General features: G+C 41.7%; 1 pseudogene; it reads left to right on the top strand.

The window, feature by feature from the left end:
• LOC132206246 (nuclear factor 7, brain-like) overlaps positions 1–19,724 on the top strand; it is a 50,965-nt pseudogene that overhangs the window by 16,798 nt on the left and 14,443 nt on the right.

Raw genomic sequence — 19,724 nt, 5'->3', positions numbered from 1 at the left:
ACAGAAACGCCTTCCCATCTTTCCCATCATCCATAGCAGCCGTGTTTTCTCTTGTGTGTGTATGTGTGTAGGGGAATCTTTAAGGGGATTAGAGAATTATTCAGTATATCAACCATTCACAATTGTTTATCTGCAGTTGGAAGATATTAATTTTCAGTAAATAATAAATTTTGTTAATTCCAGATAATTGGTCCATGCTCTCTGTTGGCCTGGGCTGAAAATACAGCTAATTTGGGGAATTCTGAAATTTTTTGAACTCTTTAACTTATGCTTGACTTCCACATGCTGCCAGACTGGGTGTGGCAAAGTCTGGGATTTCATCTGGGATTCTGCATGAAACAGAGGCAATGAGGATTTGGGGGGAATATTAGTAAGTAAAACAGATGACAGCAAACCCAGGGTCTGAACATATAATGCATGGCATCGATATAGCAAAGGATTTCTTGCAGATGGCAGTGTTGTCCCTGACAATCATAAGGAAATTTCAAAAATGACATTGATTGACTTGGTGGACAAACTAGAGGCAGCATTAGCTGCCAGAGCTAAGAAGGCAAAATCATAAAGTCATGGAGATGTACAGCGTGGAAACAGACCCTACGGTCTGCCAACAAGACATCCTAAATTAATCTCGTTCCATTTGCTAGCATTTGGCCAACATCCCTGAAAACCTTTCCCATTTATATGCCCATGTGAATGCCTTTTAAATGTTGACATTGTTCAAGCCTCCACCACTTCCTCTGGCAGTTCATGCCATTCATGCACTACCCTCTGCATGAAAACATTGTCCCTCAGGTCCCGTTTAAATCTTTCCCTCTCAGCTTAAAGCTACACCCTTTAGTTTTTGACCCCCTCATGCCAGGATTTACTCGATCCATGTGATTCAGGATTTAAAAAACCTCTATATGGTTACCCCTCAGCCTCCAACACTCCAAGAAAAAGCCTATTCACCTTCTCCCTATAGCTCAAACCCTCCAACCCTGGTAACATCCTTGTAAAGCTTTTCTCAACCCTTTCAAGTTAAACAATATATTTCCTATAGCGAGGATACCAGAATTACACACAGTATTCCAAAGTGGCCTATCCAATATCCTGTATGGGTGCAACATGACGTCCCAACCCCCAATTCATATACTCAATGCACTGACCAATAAAAACAAGCATACCAAATTCTTCACTATCTTGTATACCTACGACTCCACTTTCAAGGAACTATGAACCTGCACTCCAAGGTCTCTTTGCTCAGCAACACTTCCCAGGACCTGAACGTTAAGTGTATAAGTCCTGCCTTGATTTGCTTTTCCAAAATGTAGCATCTCACATTCATCCAGATTAAACTCTGTCAATGCTTCTCAGACTCTCGGCCCATTTGATCAAGGTCCTGCTGTACTCTGAGGTAAGCTTCTTCACTCTCCACTACACCACCAATTTTGGTGTCATCTGCAAATTTACTAACCATACTCTTATATTCACATGCTGATCATATACATAACCGACAAAAGCAGTGAACCCAACACTAAACTCAGTAGCACACCACTGGTCATAGGCCTCCAGTCCACAAAGCAATCCTCCTTCATTACCCTCTTTCTTCCTTCAAGCCAATTTTGTATCTCATTGGCTAGTTCTCCTCGTGTTCCATATGACTTTACCTTGTTAACCAGTATACCATGCAATACCTTGACGAATGCCTTATTGAAGTCCACTGCGTGGTCTTCATCGATCCTCTTTGTAACTTCTTAAAAAAACTTAATCAATTTAGTGAGACACAACTTCCCATGCACAAAGCTACGTTTAATATCCCTGATCAGTCCTTGTTTTTCCAAATACATGTAAATACTGCCCTTCAGAATCCGCTCCAAAAACTTGCCCACCTTCAACGTCAGGCTCACCGGTCTATAATTCCCTGGCTTTTCCTTACCACCTTTCTTAAATAGTGGCACCATGTTAGCTAACCTCCAGTCTTCTGGAAGCTTGCCTGTGGCTATCAACGATACAAATATCTCAGCACCTCCTCCTCTGTAATATGGTCACTTTTCAAGATATCACTATTTATTTCCCCAAGTTCTGTAGCTTCCATGTCCTTCTCCACAGTAAACAATGACACAAAATACTCCCCCATTTCCTGGGTTCCACACATTGTTGGCCTTGCCAATCATTAAGGGGTCCTATTCTCTCCCTATTTACCCTTTCACCCTTAACACATTTAGAGAAGCTCTTTGGATTCTCCTTTGCCTTATCGCATGGCCCCTCTTCGCCCTTCTGGTTTCCCCCTTAAGTTCACTCCTATTGCCTTTATACTCTTGTAGGGATTCATTCGATCCCTGCTGTCTACACCTGACATATGCTTCCTTCTTTTTCTTGACCAGAACCTCAATTTCATTGGGTCATCATACTGTCCCCGCCATTTATTCCCACTTACCAGCCGTCCCTTTACCTGCGAATTTCCACCCCCACCCCTCTCAACATCAACTTTTGAAAGTTCTTGCAGAATACTGTCAAACTTGGCCTTGCTCTAATTTAGAACTCTACTTTTTTGATCAGGTCCATACTTTTCCATCGCTATTTTAAAACACGTTGAATTAAGATCAGTTGCCCCACTGAATCTCAGTCACTTGCCCTGCCTTATTTCCTTAGAGTACATTAAGTTTTGCTCCTTCTCTAGTAGATCCATCCACATACTGAAGAAAAAAAAATTCTTGGCACACTTAACAAATTCCTTACCATCCCACCCCTTAACATTATGTCAGCCCAGTCTATATTTGGAAAGCAAAATTCCCCTACCACCACCCTCTATTCTTACAGATAACTGAGATCTCTTTCCAAATTCACTTCTCAATTTCCCACTGACTTTTGGGAGGAGATCTATCCTACAATCCCAATGTGGTGATCACCACTTCCTTATTTCTCTGTTCCACCCAAATAAGTTTCCTGGACATGTTCCCAGGTACAGAGTAATGCTATCCCTAATCAAAAACGCCATTTCCCCTCCTCTCTTGCCCTCTTTCAATCCTTCCTTTGGCATCTATACCATGGAACATTAAACTGTGGAGGAAATACGGGAGAAGCCAGATATTCCAGGAAGTGAATCAGTGGAATCAACTAATATGCAATTCTAGTTAAGGCAGCTTAAGCATAAGTGGAGAATGAAGAAACTAGAGAAGGCAGAAATAGATAAGGTGGAGCAGAAAATGATAAAGAAACAGCTATGAAAGTTAAGGCAAAGGAGATGGATTTAAGGAAGCTATTAAATGGAACTGAAAAGACAGGAATGTAATTGAATATAACATGAAATGGAAAAGAGAAAACTAGAATTATAAGTGAAAGGGAGAAAAATAGTGACATATATGAATATCTGTTTAACATAACACATTTGGAACAAGAAACATCAAACATTAATGTATTGTTGAGAATTGTGGAGGCTCTATCACTAGAAGTATTTAAAGTAGGGCTTAATTGATTTTGAAATATCTGGGAGTTGATGGCTACGATCAGCTGGATTGTATTTGGTCAACAGTGAATGTTAGGGAAACTGTAGGGTTTCCGGTTTGCGATCAGTAATCTGATGATTTTTAGGTGGTTCAAATTATCCCCAAATCCCTGTTTCTGACACTGGAATTCAGGAATGTGAAATGAAGAAGGCAGTAGGCCAGTGTTTCAGGACAAATAATTTTTGCGTTTATTAAATGCAAAGGTGAGTATATCGCAAGAAAAGAAGATAGAAGTAATAAACAGGGAAATAAAAGAAAAAGTGAATAAAAATACAAGAGTTAAAAAAGCAAATTCAAAACAGTGAAACTGACACTATCAGTTATAAATGTAACACAGGTTGATTACTACTAGAAAACGAAACAGTAGTTTCAAATACAGACATTTTAATCAGACTTCCTGACCTTGGGGTGCCCTGCACTGTCACCAACCCACCTTTCCCACACTGGTAGCTAGGTTGGATACTTTGGATCTTGAGGAAATAGGCTCACCACTGGGGATAAAAACAATTTTGAAATACAGCTGTATCAGAGGTAATGGGAACTGCAGATGCTGGAGAATCAGAGATAACCAAGGTTTTTCTGATGAAGGGTCTAGGCCCGAAACGTCAGCTTTTGCATGTGTCAGAGGCCCTGTCAGTCAAGTCAGTGGTGTATGGAAGTCGTCGGTCGTCAGATCTGCTGGTCGTGACTGGTTGCCGTTGGTTCCCCTGGGGAACAGCCCTGTGTCGGTAGGTTTCAGGGAGATAACTGCGCAGATAGTTCTCGAAAGAGTAGCTGTCTGGGATCCCTCTTCTGGCGGTAGTTTTGGGGATGGCTCTCTCTCTCCTCCCCCCCGGATCAGGGACAGCAGTTATACAGACTGTCTCTGCCTCCCTAACCGGTTCTTCCTCTCACCCATCCCTTCCTCCCACCCCAAGCCGCACCCCCATCTCCTACCTACTAACCTCATCCCACCTCCTTGACCTGTCCGTCTTCCCTGGACTGACCTATCCCCTCCCTACCTCCCCACCTACACTCTCTCCACCTATCTTCTTTACTCTCCATCTTCGGTCCGCCTCCCCCTCCCTCCCTATTTATTCCAGTTCCCTCTCCCCATCCCCCTCTCTGATGAAGGGTCTAGGCCCGAAACGTCAGCTTTTGTGCTCCTGAGATGCTGCTTGGTCTGCTGTGTTCATCCAGCCTCACATTTTATTATATAGACTGTGCGCTCCGTTATGGCCTCGCAAATCTGTTCAGCTATTGTTCGTCCTCTCGGGGCTGATTGGGTTTCCAGAGAACTGGAGTAGGTGTGAATGGTTTTCCGATTGAGGTGAATGGTTTTGGAATATCAAGCATTTCCTCGGATGGGTATCTGTTCAGTTTGCATAATGGTGTGAAGGTTTTTTTTAGTCATCCACGTTGAAACAGGTTTGCATGTAGCACATTGATGTGGAATGTTCAGTAACTTTGTGCCTGAACACTGATTTGGAATTGATTGGCTTTATATCTGTGTAGGATCCAAAGGGTCTGAAGTTGTTGAAGTGGTTTGTTTCTTGTGGACTTACTTGCATTGCTTTTAGCTGAGGCATGAATGGGAGTCTTCCTTTAGTTTCTGCAAGCTAACCGCTGTCCAGACACCTGCCCCTGGGCTTGTATATTTGCCAGTCTGTCCCAGCCAGCCTCTTCCTGGCTCAGCTGCAGCCCATGTTTTTTTGGAATCCCAGTGACCTTAATCCAACATAATTTCCACAACTTTTGCTTTTCGAGGGGTTTAAGTCCAGGGCATGCCCACAAACTGATGGGGATTTTTGCCCCACCTTATGACTGGGATTCAGTTTTTGTGTGGGAGCCACTGAGAGTACAGTGTAACTAAGATGCTAAAAGGGATTGAGAATGTGGATGTACAGGAGACATTTCTTAATGTGGGGCAATCTGGATGAGACATCATAGCTTTACGATAAGGGTAGCAGATTAAATCAGAGGAAATATTCCTTCTTTCTAAGGTTCATGAATATGGGGAATTCACTATCCCAGTGTACAGGGCATACTGGGACATTGAGTTCAGTTAAGGAGGATATAACAGATTTTTAATTAGTAATGGGTTAAGGATTCTGAGGAGCAGACAGGAAAGTGCAGTTGAGGCAGAGATGAGAGCAAACTGTCTCTTACAGACATCTGCAGCTGTTCTTTTTACAGAACTCCCTGTATGTTGATTTATACGATTCTTTGTTCAGAATAGACCCTGTTACCTTGGGTTCACTCCTTCTCAAAGCTCTCATTGTGATTAACTTATAAGCTTACTTTAAGGTCTATATCTCAAAGACATCAGCATCATGACAACTTCTAAGTTATCTGGTTCAAACTTTGTAGATGTGGTATTGATAATCACACTTAATTTGCACACTGATAGAATGGAACCTTTCCCTGTTAGTAAACTCTACTATGTTATGACATGGCACTCTCCATGCAGCATGCGTACAGTCTGTAACCAACGTGCACCTGGGGGAAACCGGCTATGTTATCAAAGCCCACCACCCGGGCTGCAGACTGATGCTGACATTTTGAATTTCACAGAGAAACTAGCTGAAGCATTGAGGGTTGTGAGATGCCACACAGGTCCCCAGTAGATCCTTGGAAGCACCTAGTAGCATATGACTTAGAGAAGCTGACACCAGGTTGGCCACTGAGGTAGGATGGTGAACTGCCTCCATCTCAGATTGCAGAACATGCAACAGCAATCGGTATAGTTCTGTGATAGTTTCCCAGGATCGGCTCCACAGCATGAGGCTGTGATTTGAGGATCAACCAGTTAGAGTGAGGCTGTGATTGGTGGATCATCAAGATACAGCAAGTCTTTGATTGAATGGTATGAGCTTGTAATTTAATGATCAGTAAGAGAGTGAACTCTGATTCGAGAAGTGGTGGATTGAGTGAAGCTGTGATTCGAGGATCAGATAGAAACAGAAAGGCTGTGATTGGAGGATCCCTCCTGTCCCGACACATGAAAGGAGGGAACTACAGGCTGGAGTCCGTCTCAGAAGACTGGGGAATTGCCATGTGGAATTTTGATGTCGTGACAATAACAGAGACCTGACTCAAGGAAGGACAAAGATAATGGGAACTGCAGATGCTGGAGAATCCAAGATAACAAAGTGTGGAGCTGGATGAACACAGCAGGCCAAGCAGCATCTCAGGAGCACAAAAACTGACGTTTTGGGCCTAGACCCTTCATCTGTCTAGGTCCGAAACATCAGTTTTTGTGCTCCTGAGATGCTGCTTGGCCTGCTGTGTTCATCCAACTTCACACTTTGTTATCAAGGAAGGGCAAGACTTGGTATGAAAATTTCTTGGTTCCAATTTTCAGAAAAGATAGGAAAAGAAAGAAAGGAGAAGGGATAGCAGTATTGCTGAACAGAGAGCACTACAGTGCTGGAGAAAAAAGAAGTCTTGGGGGCTCTAGGACAAAATCCAATTCGTTAGCTAAGTAACAAAAAAGGCACAATTTTCTTTTTTTGGTGCAGTCTGTTGACCAGAAACTAATGAAAAAGAAGAAAAACATCTAACTTTATCGACATTTAACTGGATTTAACAAACCTTGAAGTGAAAGGATGAGTGTTAGTAGTTTAGTGCACTCTGAGAAATCAGGAAAAAGCTGTTCTGTAGTCTAATGAAGGGGATCCAGGACACCCAGAGACAGAAATCATCAGAAGGGAATCAATGACATCATGTACCAAAGAGTGTAAACAATACATTCAGGATCTCAAGTTTGCTCTAAAGTTAAAGTCATAGTGAGTTTAGTTATCAAATACTTTAGGTGTCTCAGGAAAGATACTCGCTGAAGAAAAAGAAATCCCAGTGAGTGTATAGAAAAACCTGTTTGAGGTGTGCCAGTCTGAGCAAGAACCTTTGATCTGGTCATAGTGGTAAATATTCATTGAGGTTTTGATGTTTGTCAAGTTATTGCTGGGAAAGCAGGAATAGTGTGAATTTGAATACCTTTCTGATGCTTGTAATTAAATGTTTCCAATCTTATTAACAAATGTAATATTGATTTCTTTTTTACTCATTTAATATATGTATACTGTCTGACTCTCATGAATATGTTCAGTAACTGACTCCCAAAAAAAAAGAAATCAAAGTTAGAGACGATCAAGAGGGGTTTCTCTCTTGAGTTTGACTTGGTTGGTATTATCATCAGCTGGGATCATAGAATTTGTTGTTTAGTTGTATCCTCTCAGTTCTTGTATCTCTTCATTAGTATTAGGTTATGTGTTTCAATATGCTTAGTGCAGCATCCTTTCTATATTCCATTTCTGCGGCATTCAGAATTGGTAATTCTCAGCAGCTTGTAACAATGTGAGTGTAATTGCTGCTTTCTGGATATAGACAGTCAGTTGCTGTCAACTAAGTTTGGTGTTTTGTTTATTTCAGGAGGAAGCATCTCAAAAGAGGAGGTAGGTCATGTACGTTACTGACACTCAGTGCAAATTGGTGAAATTACTCAGAAAAAAGTTTATTGTCAGTTTATAATGAACTGTTTAATATTTACAGGGCTAGTGATGATGTTAATGCGCTATCACTAGCAGATGGTGCCTGACTGTTGGAAAATTCCAAGGCCCTTTACCATACCCAGTGTGGAGCAAAATGCTGGAGGTCATTAACCCTGGTAAAACTCATGTTTTTCTATTTTGAATTATATTTTATAATCTTAAATGCATTCAAGTATCAAAAAGACTGTACTTAATGGAGGTGTCTTGACTGTTGGTTAGAGAACCAGTGAGAGTCCTGCTTCAACGCTTATAGAGAAGCCTTTTTGCATGAAGTGTCGCTCAGGGACATGAAATGGCAATGTGGTTCTTTGGGATCAAGCCATCTAAGCCACAAGTAAACGATGGACTTCGGGAACCCGGCCGACTGAGAGCTAATGGCCACACAGAGATCAGCTCTCTCTTGAATAATGACATCTCTGCATAGGTTGTTTACACCTTTTGAGGCCCCAGTCATGTTTGAACTCAGGAACATATGTCAGCAATGAAAAGAGGGTTTCTGGGGATTGGGACGTCAGAGCGACTCCCACCCGATACTCATCACGTGCCCCTCCGGTTCACATCACTCAGTGGGTGCCTGGGTTGGTAGCAATGGCACAGGATGGTTCTCAGCAGCTCCTGATGCCAGGTCACTTTATGTACCTTTGATATTCTACCTGCAAACGGACAATGGCCCCACAAGGACACGGCTAAAAACATCAATGAAAGGAATTAAGTTCTTGTTCAGGTACCTGACGGACTTTCTCAAAAATCCTCATCATCAACTGGTCAGCTGAAACTGCCAAATTGCAAAATATCAACAGCGCAGGAAATTGTAGGTAAATTTATATTTCCAGAATCCATTCATACTTTACAAACTTCACTAAGTGGAAACCCCAACTGTTGAACTTTTCCTTGTCTCCAATCCTCATCCTCCTGATACATCTCCAGCTTGTGTGTCACCCTCATATCCACAACAGGGAACCTGTGAATGAAGCTTTGTCTGCATGTTGGGAGAGGTGGAGTGGTGGGGGGTGGGGGTGAGGTAAAGTCAGTGGCTTCTCACTCTGGACATGGTCAGCTAGAACTGGATCACAATCCCTCCATTTCCTAAAAGTGTCAGCAAAGTCTATCCTCTCAATGAGCCTGATGAAACATCTTTCATGTATCTGGAGAGTAATATGGTGGAGTTTTTACTGTCGTGTAGCACATTGAATAACCAGCTCCTCATGTGGCCATATATCAAATATTGTTTCTTTCCATGGACCAGATGGAAGCATTTCATTCTTGATCAGTATTTTCTACTCAACATTGAAGAAATTAGTTTGCTTCAATGAAGAAAGCCAATGTTCATATGTATTATCATGACTGTGGCTAAGTTAAAGGTGCCTGGGCTCTATTCTCCAGTGCACGCTGTCAGGGTTGAGTGAGAACAGAGGCAGCTCCTTGATTCGGGCCTGGGAAACTTGGCAATACAACTACGATCACAACCAGGTTGTTATACTACCACGAGTAAAATATTGCAGCTGTAGGAAATCTGAACTAAACAAAAATTGCTGGAAATGTTCAACAAGCCCAGGCAGCTTTTGTAGAGAAGCAAACAGAATTAATATTTGAGGTCAATGATCTATTACCAGATCTGAAGCATTAAAAACGTATGGAAAATAAGAGAACCTGGTTGAGAACAAGGTGAGAAAGCTTGAAGGAAAGGTTTCTGAGAGGCCCGATGGCAGGAGAGATTAAATGATAAAAGCCAAAAGAAGTGGTGGTGGGAAAAGTAAAACAGAATGGAAATAAAAAAGCTCAAATCAAAGACATTCCAAACCAATGTTGTTCAGCTCAACATTGATTCCAGAAGGCTGTAAAGAACTGAATCGATAGACAAAGTGTTATTCCTCAAGCTTGCTTTGAGCCTCACTGGAATGCTGCAGGAGGATGGGACAGGAAAGTTAGAAAAGTAGCAGTGTGGAGAATTTAAATGTCAACTGGCAGAAAGCTCAGGATGATGTTCACGCATTGAAGGAAGATAATTTACAAAGCCATTAAGGCAAGAGTGTTCCAGAATTTTAACTCAGTGAATCTGAAGGAACAACAATGTATTTCCAAGTCTGGATGGTGTGAGATTTGGAGGGGAAATTGCATGTTGTTGCATTGTGATGTATCTACTGCCCTTGTCTTTCTAGATGGTAGTAGTCATGAGTTTGGAAGTTGTTGCCTCAGGAGCTCTGTTGAGTTGTCGCAGTGCATTTTGTGGATGGTACAGACAGCTGCCACTGTGCACTGGTGGTTGAGGGAGTGAAAATTCCAAGGTGGTTGAGGGAGTGAATCCTTTACCAACATGATGCCGGATAAGCAGGCTTGAAGTTGTCAAGCCTCTTGCGTGTTGGTGGAGTTGCACTCATCCAGAGAAGTGGGTAGTATTCCATTACTCTCTTGACTTGTATCTTGTAGATGATAGATTGGCTTTGATGAGTCAGAACGTTTGTTTCTCACTCCAAGACCACTATCCCTCTAACCACCTTTTGTAACCACAATATTTTTGTGGCTAGTCCAGCACAGTTTCTGGGGAATGGTTATTTCCAAGATATTGACACAGGGAAGAATTTACTGGTGATGATGGCATTGGATGCCATGGTTTGATGTTTTGGTTCTTTCTTCTTAGAGATCTTAAAATGCATGATGTGAATGGAAATTGCAGGTAGTGTTGTTTAAGTCTTGTTACATTTAAGCAGTAGGCTTTGGATAGTCAGGAAGATCACATCCAGAATAAGACACAGCCTGAGAAAGTGTATATTTTGGGGATTTTGGAGAAGCGTGAGGATTTGATGCAGAGAGGATGAGTTATTTTTATTGTTTTTAGATCATTTTAACAGGATAAATTAATGTCCAGGATCAGGGTCGCAGTACAAAGCAATGAGTGACTTCACAGGTAAACTGCAAATTCACGTTTCGGTAATAGCAGCTAATTTGACTATCTATTACACTTTTAGATTGAAGCCAAATAGAAGAAATATTTATACGTTAAAAACTAATTCTTCAGTTGGAATCTTTTAAATAAAACAAATTATGAACTAAGAAAACAAAATAGAGATGCAGGGCCATATTGTGTGTTGTACCTGTATAATGCGGGAGCTGGTGGACCAGTTCACAGTGACCACATCTGTAGCAAATATTGGTTGCTCAGAATTGTGGAGCTGGAGTGTGAGCTTTAAACACTGTGACAGATCAGGAACAGAGAGAGATAACTGGAAGCCTTTTTCAGAAGGCAGTCACACCTTTTAGATGAACTACTTGGAATTTGGTCAGTGGTCAGGAACAGGAGTGTGTGACTACGACTAAGGCAGGTAGAGGGATCCAGGCAGAATTGCTGCAGGAGCCTCAGTCCTTGAGCTTGGCTAACAGGTGTGCTGACTCTTCCTAATCAATCCACCTTTCCCCCCGCCGCCCCGTAATTACTGCTTCTGTCCAGAATAATTGTTTCTAGAAATTAAACCGATTGGTCTGTAATTGTTGGGATTATTCTTATAATTTTATTTGAACAAGGTCATATGTTTTCAGTTCTTCAGACTTCTGGCACCTATCCATAGTCCAGAGAATGTGGAAAGATTATGGATAGCGCCTTCTACCCTCACTTCCTTCAAAATCCTCAGATGCATCTCATCCAGACCCGGTGCCCTGTCAACTTTAAGTGTCAACAATGTATCCAAGACATTTTGCTTATTATTTTTGACCCTTTCTAGTGAGAGAGTTTATTCCTTGGTCACCGTGACTGCGTAGCATTATCCCCTTTTGTGAAGATAGATGCAAAGTATTCACTTCACACATCAGCTATGGCCCCTGCATCCATATGTAACCCATTTTCAGTCTCTGATCGGCTATTCCTCCTTTAACCACTGTCTTTCTGTTTCTATGCCTGTGGAAGACTTTGGGATTTCACTTTATGCCAGCTACTAGTCTTTCATCATTGTTCTTCCTTCTGTTTTTTACTTTATCACTTCTCCCCACCTTTTACAGCCAGTTCTCCTGTTGATCCTCCATGGTATTTTCTGACTTACACCTATTAGAAGCACAGGGGTTTTCTTTCTAAAGTTAATCACTACCTCCTTTGGCAGCCAGGAAAACCTGGATTTGTTTGTCCTACCTTTCCATTGGAAGGAATATACCTTGACTGTACCAAAAACCAGAAGCTCTTGAGGGTGACCACTTGTGCAGTAAGTGATCTTCCCACTAATCCTGTATTCCAATCAATCTTGCTAGCCCCTGATCTAGTCCTATTGAGCTCAGAGCTCCACCAATGTATTTTCTTACTCCAGATTGTTTCCTATCATTCTCTAACATCAACCTGAATCTTATGATGCAATGATTACTCTCTCCTAAATATTCTTCACCTTCTTTTGATCCACTTGGCACCCCTCATTTCCAATTGCCAGGTCCAACAGAACACTCTTCCTTGTTGGACTGGACACATACAGGATGTAGCCTCTCCCGAACACAATTTAGGAAGATATGCCCTTCAATGTCCTTTACGCTATCAGTATCCCAGTCTATATTTGGATAATTGAAGTCCTCCATATACCTATGCTACAATGTTGGCATTTTCTGTAACTTCCCTGTCGATATGTTTCTCCACATCCTTTCCACTAATTGTTGGTCTATAGACTGCACAGAGTTTCACAATTGCACCCTTTATTTTCTCTATCTCCAGCCAAAATGACAGTCCTTGAATCTTCTGAAACATCTTCTTTATCCATCATGGCAATGCCCTTCCTTAACCAATACTGTCACACCTCCATATTTTTCTCCTTTTCTAACCTTCCTGAACAATTTATACACAGGAATACTTAACACCCAGTCTTGCCCTTCCTTGATCTAGGTCTTTGTCACAGCTAGAACATCATAATTCCACATTTTAATCTTCATCTGTAACTCCCCAACCTTGTTTACTATGCTACATGCGTTTAAATATATGCAAGTTAACTCTATTTTGAACTTCCTTACTTTCTCTCCTACTCCGCCTTCATCTATTTGCTTACTATTCGCTATGCCAGTTATGTCGCTAAGTATTTTTTCTCTAGGTTTTGACGCAATGCCAAGTTAGCACAACTCTCTTCCGCTGTTCTCTGAGGTGATGATAAGAATATGAGCCTGGCGCATCTTTAATAATGTCCTTAAAATTGAGCTTACTTTTATATGTGTTCAGGCTCTTACTTACAGGCTAGTTTATATTTTTAAAATAATAAAAAAATGATTTGTTCAGAAATTCATGGGTGTACATCAATGAGACTTATCAATGGCTCTATTTATTTTGATGGTATTGTCTTGGATTTCAAATCAAAATATTTGAGGATAAATGAACAAGCATCCTTAACAAACTGTCCACTTTTATAAACAAAGATCATGGTAGTGCAGGTGGCTTATTGGGCCTGTGCTAACTCTTTTGGTCCACAATCCCATTAATTCAACTTCCCTGCCATTTCTTCAAAGAGCTATAAACATTTCCCATCAAAGGTTTAATTCAAGTGTCTTGCAGACTGTTCCTATTGAATCCATCCCACTCCCTTTTCAAGCAGTGCATCCCAGATCACAACAATTCACTGTGTAAAATACATAAATGTTTCCTCATATCACTTGTGGATTTTCTGCCAATCACCTACAATGAGTGTTTTCTGGTTAGCAACATTTCTAAGCCCAGAAATAGTTTCGCTGATTTATTCCATCAAAAGCCTTCATGATTTTACAAACCTTAAACAAATCTCCTCTTAACCTTTACTGGTTGAGGAGAACAACCACACTTTCTTGGTCTACGTTTTTCACCAAAGGCTGTCATCATGGGACATTATTGGCGCCCAGAAATGAACACAGTACTTCAGCTGAGGTGAGGCTTACAAATGCTAATACAGTGTTTGGATAACCTACTTTATTCTTTTAGTCTACTCCTCTTCAATGTTCCTCCTAGTATTTTATATGTACTCCCAACATGTTGGTTAGCTCGGTTGGCTGGATGGCTTATTTGCAACACAGAGTGATGCCTACAGTGCAGGTTAATTTGTATGCTGGCTAAGGTTACTTTGAAGGTCCCTCCTTCTCAACCGCTCCTCACTCCTAGGGTGTAATGAACTCTAAGTTAAACTGTCACCAGTTGTTTCCAGCTAATGAAAGAGCTGTCCTCTGGTCTGCTAGGACTGTGATAATTTTAACTTTTCAACATGTTCTGGCAGGTTCATGGTTTTGAAATATTTCCTTAGATGTCTGGTCCTTTGCTATCTTAGTGTCAAACCTCTCTGTACATTCCACTTCAGCCAATTTTGTCCTTAGACCTTTGAAATTGCTATTACTTAAGTTTAAGAATCAATTTTCAGATCCACATTTCCCATGCTTAAAATGAATGTGAAGGTCAATTTTTATGAACATTCATATCGAAAGGACCCTTCATGACATGTCACTGATTAATCCTGTTTAAATGCACAGTTTGAAACATAGCTTGTTCAATGTTTGTTCAAGAACATGGTTTCGTAAGAAACTGTCCAGAATCTACTCAAGGACTCATGTTCTTTGTTACCTGTATCAGTTTCATTTAGTTAATCAATATTAAGAATAATATTTTCCTCAATTACTATCTGTTTTACAATCCCCATGATCTCCAGGTTTATGCTGTATTGATGGTGCAGCTACTTTCAGGGGTTCTATAAATCATACCCAGAAACTTTTGTTCCTTAACTATTTCTCATGTCCACACAAACTCATCTACATTTGATCCTCTGAACAGAGATCATGACTCACTATTGTACTGAAACATTGCTTACTAACAGCTTATTATTGCTTATTAACCTTACCTCCTTTTCCTTTCTTCCCATCCAACTAAAATCTCAAATATATTGAGAATAATCAGCTCCCAGAAATGATCACACATAACCATTTCTGTGAAATGACAATCATATCATATTCATTTAATTGTTTTTAATGTCAATTGATTGATAGATTGATCGATTTTCAACTCCACCGAAATATAGTGAGAAGCTTTGTTTACAAGCAGTACAGGCATGTCATAGTTCGCAAATGATGTACAGGTCAAAAAGACTGAGGCAGAGGCATACAGGTTACATTACACAGGGTGTGTGCAAGGTGAGATCAACACTGATAAGGTCAGTATTATTTGAGGCTAGAGAGACCATTCATCAGTCTGATAACAGCCTGGAAAAAGCTGTTTCTGAACCTGCTCATGCATGCATTCAAGCTTCTGTATCTTCTGCCTGACAGAAGAGGTTATAGGAGGTCATGACAGGTTGGTCACCTTTCCGAAGCAGGGAGCTGTGTAAATGGAGTCCATGGATGGAAGGTTGGCTTCTGTGATGGTCTGGGCTGTGCACACCACCTTCTGTAGTTTCTTACGGTCTTGGGTGGAGCAGTTGCCGTACCAGGCAAGGAAACACCCGAGCAGTATGCTTTCAATGGTGCATCTGTAGAAGTCAGAGAGGGACTTTATGGACATGCAAAATTTCCTGAACTGCCTGAGGAAGGAGAGGCATTGTTGTGCCTTCTTGACTGTAGCCTCGACGTCGGAATTCCAGGACAGATTGTTATCATCACTCCAAGGAACTTGATGCTCTTCACACTCTTAATGTCAGTTCCATTGATGTAGATGGGAGTGCGTTCTGCTTTCTTTCTAAAGTCAACGATTAGCTCTTTAGATTTGCCAACCTCTCATTATAAATAATATGTGCAGTCAGATACAGTCCATAATACCGTCTTCTTTTCCATTTCGCTCCTAATCTGCTGTCATTTTCATGTACATTTTTGTGTTTGTCAACTCTGCCCTTTCAGGTCACTCTCTTAATGACCTTAATCAATGCCCTACGCTGTTGCTTTGTCCATTCTTTTTAACTCAGGTTCTCCCTGATGAGAATTCTCTTCCCACTCAACTAATTAGATAAAGAGCCTTTCCACAGACCTAGGCAGATGATTTCACCTGGACAGTTCCAGTATAGTTCAGGTGGAGGAATCCAATTGGTACAGCACCCTCTCAACACAAACACACCCTCACACATACATTACTGGCTCCACATACATTTTCTCTCTACACATATTGCACCACCCCTCCCACACACGTCTACACTACACACATATGCACTCTCTCTGATCATCAGTGACTGTCTCTAAATCTCTGTTTCTTACTCCCCAGTTTTGGTGATCGTAGATGCTGAAACAATGATTTCAGAGCTTGAGGTGTCCAAGGATCTGAAGAATTTGAGATGGGCCCGTACCCAGAGGAGTCTCCCTGACACCAAGAAGAGGTTTACAGACTGTCCCTGTGCGCTGGGATCAGAAGGATTCACATTGGGAAGACATTACTGGGAGGTGGAGGTGGCGGGGAATCGAGGTTGGATGCTAGCTGTAGCTTCTGAGTCTGTGGAGAGAGAGAAAGGAGTCAACCTGATCCCAGAGAATGAATTCTGGACCATTTGGCGTTTTGGGAGTCAGTTTTATGTAAACTTGACAATTCGATCTCATCTCCCTGCTGGTCAGATCCCTGGGAAAGTAGGCATTTATCTCAGTTATGAGTCTGGGACAGTTTCATTTTACAATGTGGACACCAAGTCCCATCTCCACACCTTCAATGGGAATAAATTCACTGAAAAACTTTATCCTTTCTTCAGAATTTCTCTTTCTGAGAATCTGTTCCGGTTGGGATCCTAATCCAGAAAAGGAGCAGGTCTTCAGGGGCACAGCATCCTGACCTCCCAAAGACCTTAGCCTGGGAGTAGAGTTAAAGTTAGTGGTCATGGATTAGAAACCACCATTAACAACAAATTGTCACTACATGTTTCATTGAATTTGCAGATTATACTTTCTGAAATCTCAATCAGTCTGTGAATAAAACAAGTGTTGTGACAAGTAAAGCACAACAATAGTTTTGTACAATGAATCAGGCAGTTTGAAAATCTTGGTTGTAAATTTCAGAATTTATTCTTTTCCTGCTGTGCTTTGTGTAAAACACGCAGATGATCTGCTAATACCTGTTTGGTGCCTGCTTGATGAAAATTGAGCCCAGGGAATTGGATAGATTAAGGGCGTGTTCAAGCTCTTTCACAGGCAGTTCATTGTAGTTCCAGTTTAAGCCAGGCAATGGTGATGGTGAGCTGTACAAAGATCAGTCCAGTTTGATAGTGCAGTCTCAAACCCCAGACTTGGGCCTGGAGGCAAAACCACAAACAGAAAATATTGCAACACTAGTCTGATCAGACAATTCAGGCAGGGGCTTTCTTCACAACTGAAAGAGAACTGCATCAGAGAAAAGGAGGGGAAGTAAACATGAGACAACAAGGTGTAGAGCTGGATGAAATCAGCAGGCCAAGCAGCATCAGAGGAGCAGAAAGCTGATGTCTCAGGTCTGGACCCTTGCTCAGTTTTTCTGAAGAAAAAAATTCTCAAATTCTCTAGCATCTGCAGTTCCTACTATTTCAGAAGTAAACATGAGTTTGGACTTCCCACTTCTGCACTCACACACCAAGTCACTCTGGAGAAATTCTGCATTGCCACTTAAATTCTGTTTCACATTCCCACTATCTGTAATTCTTTGCTTTGTATTTGTAGTTTGTCTGGGAGATACGGGCAGCCTGTGAGGTCAGAAAGACAGAACAAGAGTGATGGATGAACTAGATCTCATGACTGCTCTGTGCAGCCAAGACAAGTTTACCTCGTGCCAGAAACTCAGAGTCCACTCCTATAAATGAACACCCAGTAAAGTCTGAAAGTTATTGTTTAAAATTTCATATCTGCTGAGCACAAAATCTGAGCTGCCCTTGTGCTGGACTCTTAAATAAAGTCAGAAATTGCTAGAAACACTTTTAGCAGGGTTGGCAGCATGTATAAAGAAAAAGCAGAATTAACGTTGAGGGTCCAGTGACCCCTCTTCAGAATTCATAAGAGCTAGGAAAAGGTGTTATTTATACTGATGATGTGAGCGGAGTAGGAGTGAGCCCAGAGAAAGAGAGAGAGTTAGGCAGACAAAGGATAGTTGATAATGGGGACAATAAGTCAATGAAAATGAGTTGCTGTGCTGGATGCAGCCCATGTCATGACCGGGCCTGAGGTGTGGAGTGGATAAAGGACATGGGAGAAGGTATTCAGGCCCTAAAATGATTAAACTCAGTATTAAGCCCGAAGGTTGCAGCGTCCACATTTGGAGGATGAGATGCTGCTCTTAGTTTTGCTGGAGCACTGCAGCAGGCCTGAGAGAGAAACCACATGTCTCACTGCCCTCTAAAGTCCTTATCCCATATTTGGGTATCAGAAATACAAATCGGAATGATGGGTTCTATTTCCACTTTATCGACAACTCTTCATTAACTTGCAGCTATAATTGACAACGGTAGTTGCTTTGTGAGGCCCTGTTTACAACTAACCATTACAGTTTTGCATGTGTGTGCGTGTGTGGTGGTGTGGGTGTGGGGGGAGTCCTTGGGGACGATGAAAAGAAGAATTGGCGTAACTTTCTTCTATTGAAATACTTCACAAGAATGTACTTTTTAACTGCTAATCATCAACTATTTCAATGTAGACAGCATCCCATACATACACCACTGACAATGACAATTCAGCAACACAATTTTATTCTCACATGCTATCTTTCTCCAGTACAGAGAATCGCTGAAGGAAGCAATTTATCTGAGAGTTCACTCTAGCAGCAAAGAAATCATGCTTTCAGCTTCAGCAACTAGCAAAACCTCCTCAACTCCAGACCCAAAACGTCAACTTCCCTGCTCTTCTGATGCTGCCTGGCCTGCTGTGTTCCTCTAGCATCATACTGTGTTATATCTGACTCCCGCAAGGGCAGTTCTTACTATCCAAGATTCCTTTGTCCTGCTTTTAAAGAAAGCACCCAGGGACAACTCAAAGCTGATATCTAATTGTATCAGAGATAATGGGAACTGCAGATCCTGGAGAATTTGAGATAACAAAATGTGGAGCTGGATGAACACAGCAGGCCAAGCAGCATCTTAGGAGCCTAGGCCCAAAACGCCAGTTTTTGTGCTCCTAAGATGCTGCTTGGCCTGCTGTGTTCATCCAGCTCCACACTTTGTTATCTCTGTTAACTAATTGCTGAAGGAGACATTCTGGCACCATTGTGACAACGAGAAACAGGACAGAACACATATCTTAAAGGCACAGTATCATCACAAAAACCTTAAACCAGGTCATCCAAGTGGGCTTTTCACAGTCTCCTGGTGACATAGGACCACCTCTATGTGATTACATCCTGCTCCCAATAGGGGTCAGTCTCCAGGAACAGGCCATTATGGGAGTGATTGCTGGATCCTGGGAGGGCATGAAGACACTGTTCACACATCCCTGAGAGGGCAGGCTCTAGTTCTATTGCATGGCCAACAGATCTGGTAGTTAGTCCCTGCTTCAGTGACAGGCTCTGATATACTTCTGTATGTGCCCTTGTTACACTCAGCAGGAATCCAATTCGGTCTGTGGACAGGCAGGTCTATGTAATCTCATTGTTACCCTTCTCCATCTTCCTTGACGGAATGCTGTACCTTGTCTTCAACAAGATCCGACTGGAATGAACCTAATTTTCCGTTTAAATGGAACCCTATTGAAACTCTGCTACCTGGATGCCAGATCAAAGGACATTTTGGCCTGTCTTGGAGATGACAGTATGGTGCTCTGCTTGGGTGCACTCAGAGGCTAAACCACAAGATATCATCAGTACTTTGACTGAGGCATG

Source organism: Stegostoma tigrinum, chromosome 34 (assembly GCF_030684315.1).
Source record: "Stegostoma tigrinum isolate sSteTig4 chromosome 34, sSteTig4.hap1, whole genome shotgun sequence".
Lineage (NCBI taxonomy): Eukaryota > Metazoa > Chordata > Chondrichthyes > Orectolobiformes > Stegostomatidae > Stegostoma > Stegostoma tigrinum.
Note: the sequence above shows the minus strand (reverse complement) of the source record. Positions and strands in the feature narration are given on the sequence as shown.